Source organism: Aethalodelphis obliquidens, unplaced genomic scaffold (genome assembly GCF_003676395.1).
Source record: "Aethalodelphis obliquidens isolate GAN/ISIS:26980383/991018 unplaced genomic scaffold, ASM367639v1 scaffold53, whole genome shotgun sequence".
NCBI lineage: Eukaryota > Metazoa > Chordata > Mammalia > Artiodactyla > Delphinidae > Aethalodelphis > Aethalodelphis obliquidens.
Genome location: NW_020837997.1, coordinates 1,144,760 through 1,155,661, shown reverse-complemented (window position 1 = coordinate 1,155,661; position 10,902 = coordinate 1,144,760).

Sequence of the window (10,902 nt, the reverse complement as noted above, 5' to 3'; positions counted from 1 at the left end):
ACCCTTCCTCTGTTCTATGTGTTTTATATGCATTGTCTCTTTTAAGGATTCCCACCATCTTGGGAGGTGTTGCTAATGAAATGCACATTTATAGATACAGAAGGAGCAGAGCGTAGTGGTTCAGGGTATTCAATGTAAAGCCTGGGGCACAGACTAATTCCAAGAGCTCTGTGGCTTTGGGTGAGTCACTCATATGATTTTCAGTCTCAGTTTCCTCATTTGTAAAATGTAAAAAAAAATTAACATACCTTAGGGGGTTAAAACAGCTTCAGTGGCTTATGTGGGAAATGCTGGTGCGGTGGCTGTGGTTCCTGATCCAGGCTGCCTGCCTATTCCCGGCACACAGTAGGTCTGAAGTGAGCTGAACCCATCTGGGCACTGGGGATCTTTCTCCTCTGTGTCCCAGCACCCTGCCTGATTTATTATATTCTGGTCATGCCCGCCTGACCATGATGTGGACGGACCTGCCAGGAGGCTAAGTCTACCCCTGCGGAGGTGGTAGAGATTCGGCGGGGAGGGTGCACCTCACTCCACTAAGGTTTTTAGGATCCTCCATCTGATTCCCCCAGCCAGTGTTGAGGTGGAAGGAGTTTCGGGGTCTCCCCAGCATCCTACCAGTGTCAGGAAGACTGTCCTTCCCCCACTCTCCTGCTCAGTAGCTCTGCCAGGAGCCCCATCCTTCAAGTTCTTTGTCACCGGAGACCACCCCACAGGGCAGTTCTGGACAGGATCCAGAGAGGGCCAGGAGGGGAGCTCTAGATCCATTGGGTGGTGCATCCTGGATGTGGGAAGATGATCCAACTGATGATACAAGGACCTCAAGGAATCTCCCCACTGGGGTCACCGTATTGCCTGAGATTCCACCATTACAAATGTCCCTGGATTAATAGGGCATTGTCCCTTATGGTTGGGGGTGAAGCAGCTTGGCAGAGGGAAAAGGCTTAGGCTTGGTGGTATGACAGACCTGGGTATCTTCCAACTCTGCAACTTAGGTTAGAGGTTTGCCCTCTTTGAGCTTCTGTTTTCTCTTCTGTTGAATAGGTATCTTCCCTCCTGCCATCACTTGCGTCTCTCTGCCTGATCCCAGAGTTCTGACCCAGTGAGGGGAGGGTGATTTATTATCTTGCTGGCAGAATATCTGACACACAGTGGGTTTACTTTACGTCGTGCACCTGACAAACACAGAGCACTTTATGTATAGTACTGGCACAGAGCAGGCATGATTTTTGTAGACTGCCCAGCACATAGCAGGCGTTCTTTGTGTAGTATGTCTGGCACTCAGTAGGCATGTTTTATGTAGAACACCTGGGATACAATAGACGGGATTTGTTTAGAGTACCCAGCTTATAGTAGGTACACTTTATGTAGAGTATCTAGCATATAGTAGGCATGCTGTATGTAAAGTACTTGGAACAGAGTAGGTTTATTTTATGTAGAGCACTTGACACACAGCAGGTATGCTTTATGTAGGGCACCTGGCACACAGTAGACATATTTACATAGAGCACCCAACACACAAGAGGTGTGCTTTGCATAGATTACCCAGCACACAGGAGGCATGCTTTATGCACAAGACCTAGCATAAAGTGGATAGGATTTATGCAGAGTACTTCACACACAGTAGATGCACTTTACATAGAGCACCGGACACATAGCAGGCATGCTTAATCTAGAGTTTGCCACACACTTTAGGCATGCTTTTTGAGGTACCCAGCCCAGAGTAGGCACTCTACATACAGTTGTCTGCACAGAGTAGGCTTACTCTATGTGGAGTACGGGCACGCAGTAGCACAAGCACTAGTTGCCAGCACTTCTCTTTCATTCCATCTTTTGGGGGCTCCAGATCCTTCCCATCTTCCAGTGGAACCCTCCCCAGTCCCTCCTCAGTCTCTCATCCAACATCCCATTTACCAAATGGGGAGACTGAGCCCAGAGAGGGTCGGCACAGCCCTTAGTCACAGTGAGGCTGCCCACTCAGGATCTCCCAGCTCTGCCCTCCCCTGTCTAGACCCTGCTCTCTCTCAGCCCCTTGAAGGCTTACCCCTTATGCCATGAGGTGCCCTCTTCCGACTGCGCCCTTTATTCCCTGAGTCTGATGCAGGTAATCCCCAACCAGCCTGGGTTCTCTGTTCTTGCTCCCAGCAGTCATATCTCCACCCAGGCCCTGGGCTGCTTGGAGAAAAGACTTGAACTCCTGCCAGGCTGTGTGCCCCAGAGGGCAGAGGCTTCACAGTTCTGAGCTTCTTGATTCTATGACAAGAAATGGGGCAGACACACTCCTGGCCCACGTTTGCCCTGCTCACCTGGCACCTGAATGTTCATGCTTTTACCTGCTGCACCCTGGCCTAGGAAGGGCAGGGCTGGCTGTGAACTTAGGGGCCCTGAGTCACCTTTGCCTGCACCCCAACTTGCCTACGTGGGAGGTGCTGAGTCCTGAGGATCCAGTGTCCACACCGTGTGATCCTGAGCTGGTTCACAGGCTTCTCTCAACAACACTGTAACCCCTTCCCTCCACCTTCTATTTGGGCAGCTGCCAGGTGGGGAGGAGGTAAGCAGGCTGCAGGGATTGGCTGGCTTAGCCCGGCCCCTGGAAGCTTCCTCTAGGTCAGGGGTCAGACAAAGCCTTCCCCAGAGGAGGGGAGAGGAAGTTGTGTGGGACAAGGCACTCCTGACAGAAGGTGCCAGGCTGGGGGTCTAAGGGCTGGGGGTCCTGGCCCGGGGCGCGGAAGGCCACTGCTCAAGGCAGCGTGGCTCCAGGGAAGGAGCTGGCCTGGGAGATGAGTGGATACTAGTCGGTTACTAACTCCTCTGTCTGTCTCTATCTCTCTTCCTCTGGATTTCTCTGGGTCTCCCTCCCTTCTCTGAGTCCTTCTTGCCCTGCCCCCAGCACTCACCATCCCTGTCCCTCACTCCCTCGTTCCTGTCCCTCTATTTGTCTCTGCCTCACAGTTCACCATCATCGCCCCCCCCCCCCCCTCCCCCGCCGCCCATCCCTTCATCCTCAGGAGCTCACCCTCCACTGCATCTGCCCTACAGGATGCTGCAGCTGAGCCTGTCCTGGCTGGGACTCGGGCCGGTGACAGCCTCCCCATGGCTACTCCTGCTGCTGGTCGGGGCCTCCCAGCTACTGGCCTGAGTCCTGGCCTGGACCTACAATTTACAAAATTTACTAAAAGTAAAGTTTGCTCTATTTGGTGTACAGTTCTGAGATTTGAAATGTCTAGCGTTGTGTAAACACACTACCATAGTCAGCCTTGATAGTCAAAAACTTTTCATCCCACCTCCTGCCAAACACTGATCTATTCTCCATCCCTGTAGTCTGGTTTCTTTCACCTCACAACACATTTATGATTCATTCATGTTGCATGCATCAATACTTTTTTTTTTTTTTTTTTTGGTACGCGGACCTCTCACTGTTGTGGCCTCTCCCATTGCGGAGCACAGGCTCCGGACGTGCAGGCTCAGCGGCCATGGCTCACGGGCCCAGCTGCTCCGCGGCACGTGGGATCTTCCCGGACCAGGGCACGAACCCGTGTCCCCTGCATCGGCAGGCGGACTCCCAACCACTGCGCCACCAGGGAAACCCCAATACTTTTTTTTTATTGCTAAGTAATATTCCATAGTATGGTGAGCCACATTTTCTTCCCCGGTTGGAGGACATGTGGATTGTTTTCAATGTTGTGTTGTCATGAATAAAGCTACTATGAATATTTGTGTACAACCGCTCACTGCTCTTGGAATGGGAGGGCTGGGTCATATTACATGGGTACGTTTAACATTAGAAGAAACAACCAAACTTTTTCCAAAGTGTGCCACTTAAAATTTTTAATTTCATTAAAATTCCCAGCTTTATTGAGATATAATGGACACATAACATTTCTGTGTAAGGTCTACAATAAGGTGTACAACACGTTGATTTAATACATTTATACCTTAGAAAGTGAAGCTACATAGTATTAGCTACCACCTCTACCCCATCACATACTCACCATTTATTTTCTGCGGTCAGAACATTTAAGATCTACTCTTTCAGGAACATTCAAGTTTCTGACACAGTACCATTAGCTGTAGTCACCATACTGTACATTAGATCCCCAAACTTGTTAATCTTATAACTGGAAGTTTGTATTCTTTGACCAGTATCTCCCCATTTCCCCAACCCCTGGTAACCATCACTGTCTACTCTGTATCTTTGAGTTTGTCTTTTTTAGGTTCCACATATAAGTAATATTATACAGTACAGTTATCCCTCAGCATCTGCGAGGGATGGGGCGATGGGTTCCAGGACTCCCCGTGGATACCAATAATTGGGGATGCTCAAATCCCTCATATAGAATAGTGTAGCATTTGCATACAACCTACACATATCCTCCTGTATACTTTAACTCATCTCTAGATTACTTATAATGCCAAATACAATGTAAATGCTATGTAAATAGTTTCTGGTGCACAGCAAATTCAGATTTTGCTTTTTGGAACTTTTTGGACTTCCCTCTCCCCTAAATCTTTTTGATCTGGGACTTGTTGAATCTGCAGGTGCAGAACTCACAGATATGGAAGGCTGCCTCTATTTGTCTTTCTCTAACTTATTTCACTTAGCATAATGCGCTCAAGGTCCAACCATGTTGTCACAAACGAGCAGGTTTTCCTTCTTTCTACTGGCTGAATAATATTCCATTGTATGTATATATATATATATATATATCACATCCTCTTCATCCATTCTTCCACTTATGGACAGTAAGGTCGTTTCAATACCTGGGATATTGTGAATAATGCTGCAGTGAACATGGGAGTGCAGATATCTCTATGAGTTCCAGATATCAATTATGCTGGATCATATGGTAGTTTTATTTTTAATTTTTTGAGGAACCGCCATACTGTTTTCCATAGGTGTCTATTTCATTTAAAATTCCAATCATTGGGCTTCCCTGGTGGCGCAGTGGTTGAGAGTCCGCCTGCCGATGCAGGAGACATGGGTTCGTGCCTCGGTCCAGGAAGATCCCATGTGCCGCCGAGCGGCTGGGCCCGTGAGCCATGACCGCTGAGCCAGCGCGTCTGGAGCCTGTGCTCCGCAGCGAGAGAGAGGCCACAACAGTGAGAGGCCCGCGTACCGCAAAAAAAAAAAAAAAAAAAAAAAAATTCCAATCATTAATGTGTGAGAGTTCTAGTTGCTGCCCATACTCAGTGGCACCTGGAGGTGTCAGTTTTTCCCCAGCCATTCTTATGGGTATGCAATGATATGTCCCTGTGATTTTAGTTTGCATTTCCTAATGACTAATGATGTTGAACATTTTTGTATGTGCCTGTTGGCCATCCATATATCTTCTGTGGTAAAGCACCTGTTCACATCTTTTGCCCATTAATTTTCCATGGATTGTTACCTTCCACTGTTGCATTTTACATACAAATCCTTTGTCAGATATGCGATTTGCAAGTCTTTTTTCCTAGTGTGTGGTTGGTCTTTATCTTAAATTTCTTTCACAGAGCAAAATTTTAAAATGTTTATAAAGTGCAGTTTATCCATTTGTTTGTTTTATGATTATGCTATTGGTGTTATATATAAGAACTCTCTGTTTAACCTAAGGCCACAAAGATTCTCTTCCATTTTTTCTTCTAAAAGTTTTACATTTTTACATTATTTAGTTCTATGGTTCATATTAAGTTATATTTTGTATAAGGTGTGAGGTATGGGTTGACTTTTTTTTTTACATGTGGATGTCCAATTTTTCCAGTACCACTTATTGAAAAGACTGTCCTTTGTACATTAACTTGCCCTGCATGTTTTGTTTTGCTTTTTTTAATTTCTGGACTCTCTATTCTGTTCCACTGATTTATGTGTCCAGTCTTTGATCAGTATCGCACCGTCATGATAACTGTTATTTTATACTATGTGTTGAAAGGGGTCTTGTAAATCCTTCCACTATATTTTTCCTTTTCAGAACAATTTTGGCTACTCTAAGTCCTTTGCATTTTCATGTAGATTTTTTAATCAGCTTGTTTCTACAAAAACTCCTCCAGGGACTGTGATTTCTTTGAATTTGTAGATCAATTTGAGGACACAACATCTTAACAATATTGAGTCTTCTACTCCATGAACATTGTATATCTCTCCATTAATTTGGGTATTCTTGGATTTCTTTCATCAGTGTCTTGTTCATCCTAGAAACCATGCACACATTTTGCTAGATTAATACCTGAATATTTCACTTTTTCTGGTACATGAATGAAAGAGAGGGAGGAGGGGTGGCATGGACCCTACAGGTCCCTTGCTTAATTCTCAAGACACATCCAGGCCTGTTCTAGTCGCTGGCTGCTGTGGGGTGTCCGTATCTCTCCTTCTGCTTGAAGAGTCAGAGACAACAAGCTCTAAGACATTCGGTCTCCATTGGTTCAATGTGTGTGTGTGGCTATGTGACTGTGTGGGGGATTTTGTGTAAGTGTATGTGTGACTGTGTGCACACATGTGTGACTGTGTGCACACATGTGTGAGCATGTGTGTGTCAGTGTATGCATGTAACTGTGTGTGCAGGTACATGCAGTGTGTGTGCATGTGCACACGTGTGTGTGCATGTGTATGTAAGAGTGTGTATGTGACTGCAAGCACACGTGGGTGCGTGTAACTGTGCTTGTGTGTGGCTGTGTGCACACTGTGGGTGTGTATATGTGATTGTGTATGCAATTGTGTGTATGTGTATCTGTGTGCGTATGTGTTTAAGGGTGTAAATGTATGTGTCTTGAAGTCACTGAACCACTGTGACGGTCTGCACCAGGCTGTGTTCCTGAAAACAACTGCTGTGGAAGGCTCCTGCCTCTGTCCCCAGACCTCAGCCGTGCAGTGCAGGCAGGACGTTCTGGAGAAATAATGCCTTTGGAAGCAGCCCTGACTAAGGACTTGTGGGTGTATGTTCTCTGCTGTCCCCAAGAGGGACTGAGCCCCAGGTGCCACAGTGTGAGCTTTCTGGCTAAAGTACCCTTTTCCTGCTGCCTTCCCTTCCCAGTCTCACTTCCACAGTGCCCTACTGGCATTTCCTGGGATTATTTCCCAAGGAAACAACTTGCAGTTGAATTCTTGCCTCAGGGTCACCTCCAAATAAAGGATTTGCACTTGAATCCTTGCATGAGGATCTACTTCCAGAGGATGCAAACTAAGACACACATAGGCTGGCTCCTCCAATCCCCAAGGGTCTGTTATTATTCCCTTTTTACAGAGGAGGAATGTGAGTCTCAGAGAGGGCAATTTACTTGCCCAAGGTCACACAGCTGGAGAGTGGCAAAGCCTATCGTTGACAAGGAGCCCTCTGATCCCAAGCCAGTGATTGCTCCTTTCTAAGGAGCCTCTTCCCTGCTAAGGTCAGAGGGAATGAATAGGGGATGTTCATAGCCTGCAAGATTGCTGATGTGTGTGCTAGTGCAGCCTAATGCTCATGGCTGGTGCCCATGTCCTCATACTGTCATAAAGTAATGGCAGTTATTCGTGTTGGTGCTGACTCTGAGCCATGGAGGTTGTTACCACTTTACTCATTTCAATTCACTTGATTTTCACAACCACCTTGTCATTACCCTCAATTTTCAGGCAAGAAAACTGAGGTACAGAAAGGTAAAGAGACACGCCCAAATTCACTCATCTGGTCCTGATTTGAACCCTGGCACCTGGAGTCCTTGTTCTTAACCATGATGCCCTCTGGCTTCTCACAATTCGTACGTATTGAGTCCTGCTGCCCATCAGGCATGGCACTCAGCATGGTACTATGTATGACACTAAGTATTTTTCCTTTGGAAAATATAATTTGTAATCACATAGATTAGCAATTATAATGAAAAATGCTTTGAAGGCTTCATCTAAGAAAAGGAAACAATTGGTTCCATGTAAACATTTGACAGAACCATTCTTCCTCTTACTCTGCCCTCCCATTCCAGAAAAAGTTTTCAACTTTTTCTGTGCCTACAGAAACATCGACACTCACATAACTGGATTGCTGAGGTGTCCCATCCCTCTGCAGAATGTAATAGTCGGGTCCTGGCAGAGGCCTCAGATGGGCTACATGAGAGTGGCTTTAAGTAGGGGCCATTTACAATGTACAGGCTTTGTAAACAAGAAATGTTGCTTGCCATCTAGTTCTACAAAGGTTAAGGCATTAGCCATTGTAGTTGCTAATTCAGGACAGACACCAGGGTGAGGTACTCTGTACATTGGGAAAACAGGCTTTTAGATAGTTTAGATATTTAGGAAAAATTTTATGAGCCAGAATTCTTGCATCTTCCCGTGCTTTGAAAAGTACTAAAATTATTAACTGAGAAATCTGTTCCTCATGATGACTAGCAGTAACCATCTACCATGATGTATGTTGGATTGCACATCCCCCTTATCTAAAATCACAGACAACTGAGCCAAGGGAAACCATCAAGGCTAGCGTAGCCCCCTGGGGCCTAGCATCAGCTGAGAGCTGACACCACCCCCGGGCCAGGTAGTAGCTGTTCCTGGAACCCAGAGAATTAGCTGAAGGTGGAAGCAGCAGTGGCCTTTGGCAGAGGATGGATGTCTGTCCTCTAATCCCCTCTGATAGCCTGCAGGTGCCTTCCACTGACCAAACATCATCTCCTTCTCTGACTTGGGCTGCAGGTAGGTGGCCAGACTCCTATTGGAACAGGGAAGAACAAACCTGACTCCACAGTGGATCTATTCTAACCTTTGTGCTCTGTTGCCTGTGCTTAGTCATGCTGGCTCTGCACCTTTGTAAACGAATGTTGCCTGTAGCCTGAAATATCCACGATACCCCTTTCTCAAGGCTCTGCCTCCCAGGGTTGACCTTTAAGTCTATAACACTTTTCATTCATACAGAGATAAAGAGTTGCAGGACATAAAATAACATTGGCCTTGTTGGAGGTTTGCAGAAACATTGTGACCAGACCTACAGGGACAGCTGCTAGAACAAAGGATTAAACCATCCATTCCGGGGATCTGGCTAGCACCAAGAAGTCTGCAACAACCAGCCACACCCCCCTCCCTTTCAGTATAAAAGAAGCCTGAATTCTAACTCCAGTATGGTGGTTCTTTGGGACACTAGTCCACCATCTCCTTGGTCTGCTGGGTTTCAGAATAAAGTCTTTTCCTTGTCCCAGCACCTCGTCTCTCAATTTATTGTCTTATCGTGTGGCAAGCAGTACAAGTTTGGATTCGGTCACATTGTTGTAGCCCCTTTTCTCAACCTGGGTCAGTGTGAGCTCCACAATGTCCCCACAGATGGGGATTCATGAACCTCCTGTGCACCTGGCCAGTCCCTTTGCCCACTGACTAAGCAGACCCCTGAATGGGGAGCAAAATTCTGTCTCTCCCCTTTCAGGCTTTTTCTCTCCTTTGGAGTGATGTTCTTGGGGCCTCCCTCCATTGGTTTTTGGATGAGAACCCTCCTTTGCCCTCCACAGGGATGTTCTCTTTTGAGCCCCACCACAATCCCCTCACTTCTCAGTGGAGGGGGTGGTCAGGCTACTTTTCAGAACTGGCATCACCCAATAGGTCCCATTTAGGGCAACTATCACAGGTCTTCCAGACTTTCCTGAAGTTTTCCTAGTGCCTTATCTTTTCCAAAACCAGCTTATCAGTTTTCCTGGTACCTCTGCCAACACGTTGGCAGCCCCAGCTTACAGATCTGGCCTGGCTCAATATGTCTTCAGGGGCTGGTGAGATTTCCTGATCTTTATTATGGTAAGTGAAATACAGCAGCTGCTTCCTGCCTGAGGTCTGGCCAGACTTCACCATCAATGTGGTCTCCAGCACGGGTAGTGCCTGCTTCCCCCATGGATAGACAAGGAGGGAAACTGCCCCACTTTCTCTGTTTAATTCATCGCCTTTGAGGAAGGAAGCAAGAATCACACATTTTTAAAGTCCATTTGTTTGCCCCACTTTGTGCTGGGTCTTTCCAGTGCTAGCCAGGCTTGGGGGGAGGGAGGTGGGGTGAGCTTTATTCACTCGCTACCCAATTCTCCACGTCATTCGGGTTTCTGCTCAAAGGTTGTAACAGAGAAGAACAAACCTAACTCCATATTGGATCTACTCCATTATCTCTATATAACCTCTATGCTCTGTTGCCTGTGCTTGGTCATGCTGGCCCTGCACCTTCATAAAAGAATGTTGCCTGTAGCCTGAGCTATACGTGATAGACCTTTCTCAAGGCTCTGCTTCCCAGGCCTGACCTTTAAAGGTATAACACTTTTCATTCATATAGAGATAAAAAGTTGTGGCACAAAGAATAATGTTTGTCTTGTTGGAGGATTACAGGAGCAATGGGACTGGACCTCCTGGAGAGCTGCAAGAACAAAGAATTCCAGCAACCAGTCACACAGACCTTCACCCCACTTTTAGTATAAAAGAAGCCTGAATTCTAACTCAGGTAAGATGGTTCTTTGGGAACCTAGTCCACCAACTTGGTCTGCTGACTTTACAAATAAGGTCACCATTCCTTACCCCAAGAGCTCATCTCTCAATTCATTAAACTTTTTTGTGTGGAGCAGTACAAGCTTGGACTCAGTCACAAGGCCACCTTCTCAGGGAGGCCTTCCCTGATTGCCCTGTCCAAAACAGTCCCCTTGGTCCCTTTCTATTCTGTCTCAGGCTGTTAATTTCCTTCATTACTGCCACTATCTGACCCTGTCTTATTTCCTGATGGCTTCCCCCATCACACATGAGCACCTCAATCCAGAGACCTTGTCTGTCTTGTTCCCCCAGTGTCCTGGGTCCAAGCACTCTGCCTGATACAGAGTAGGTGTTCAAGAACAGTTTGTTGTTGAGGAGTGAACTACCTGAGAGATAGAAATCCATCTCTCCATTTACAGAAGAGGACATGAGGCTTAGAGAGGGCAAGTGACTAGCCCGTCACATAACCATCAGGTAGCAGAGCTTGG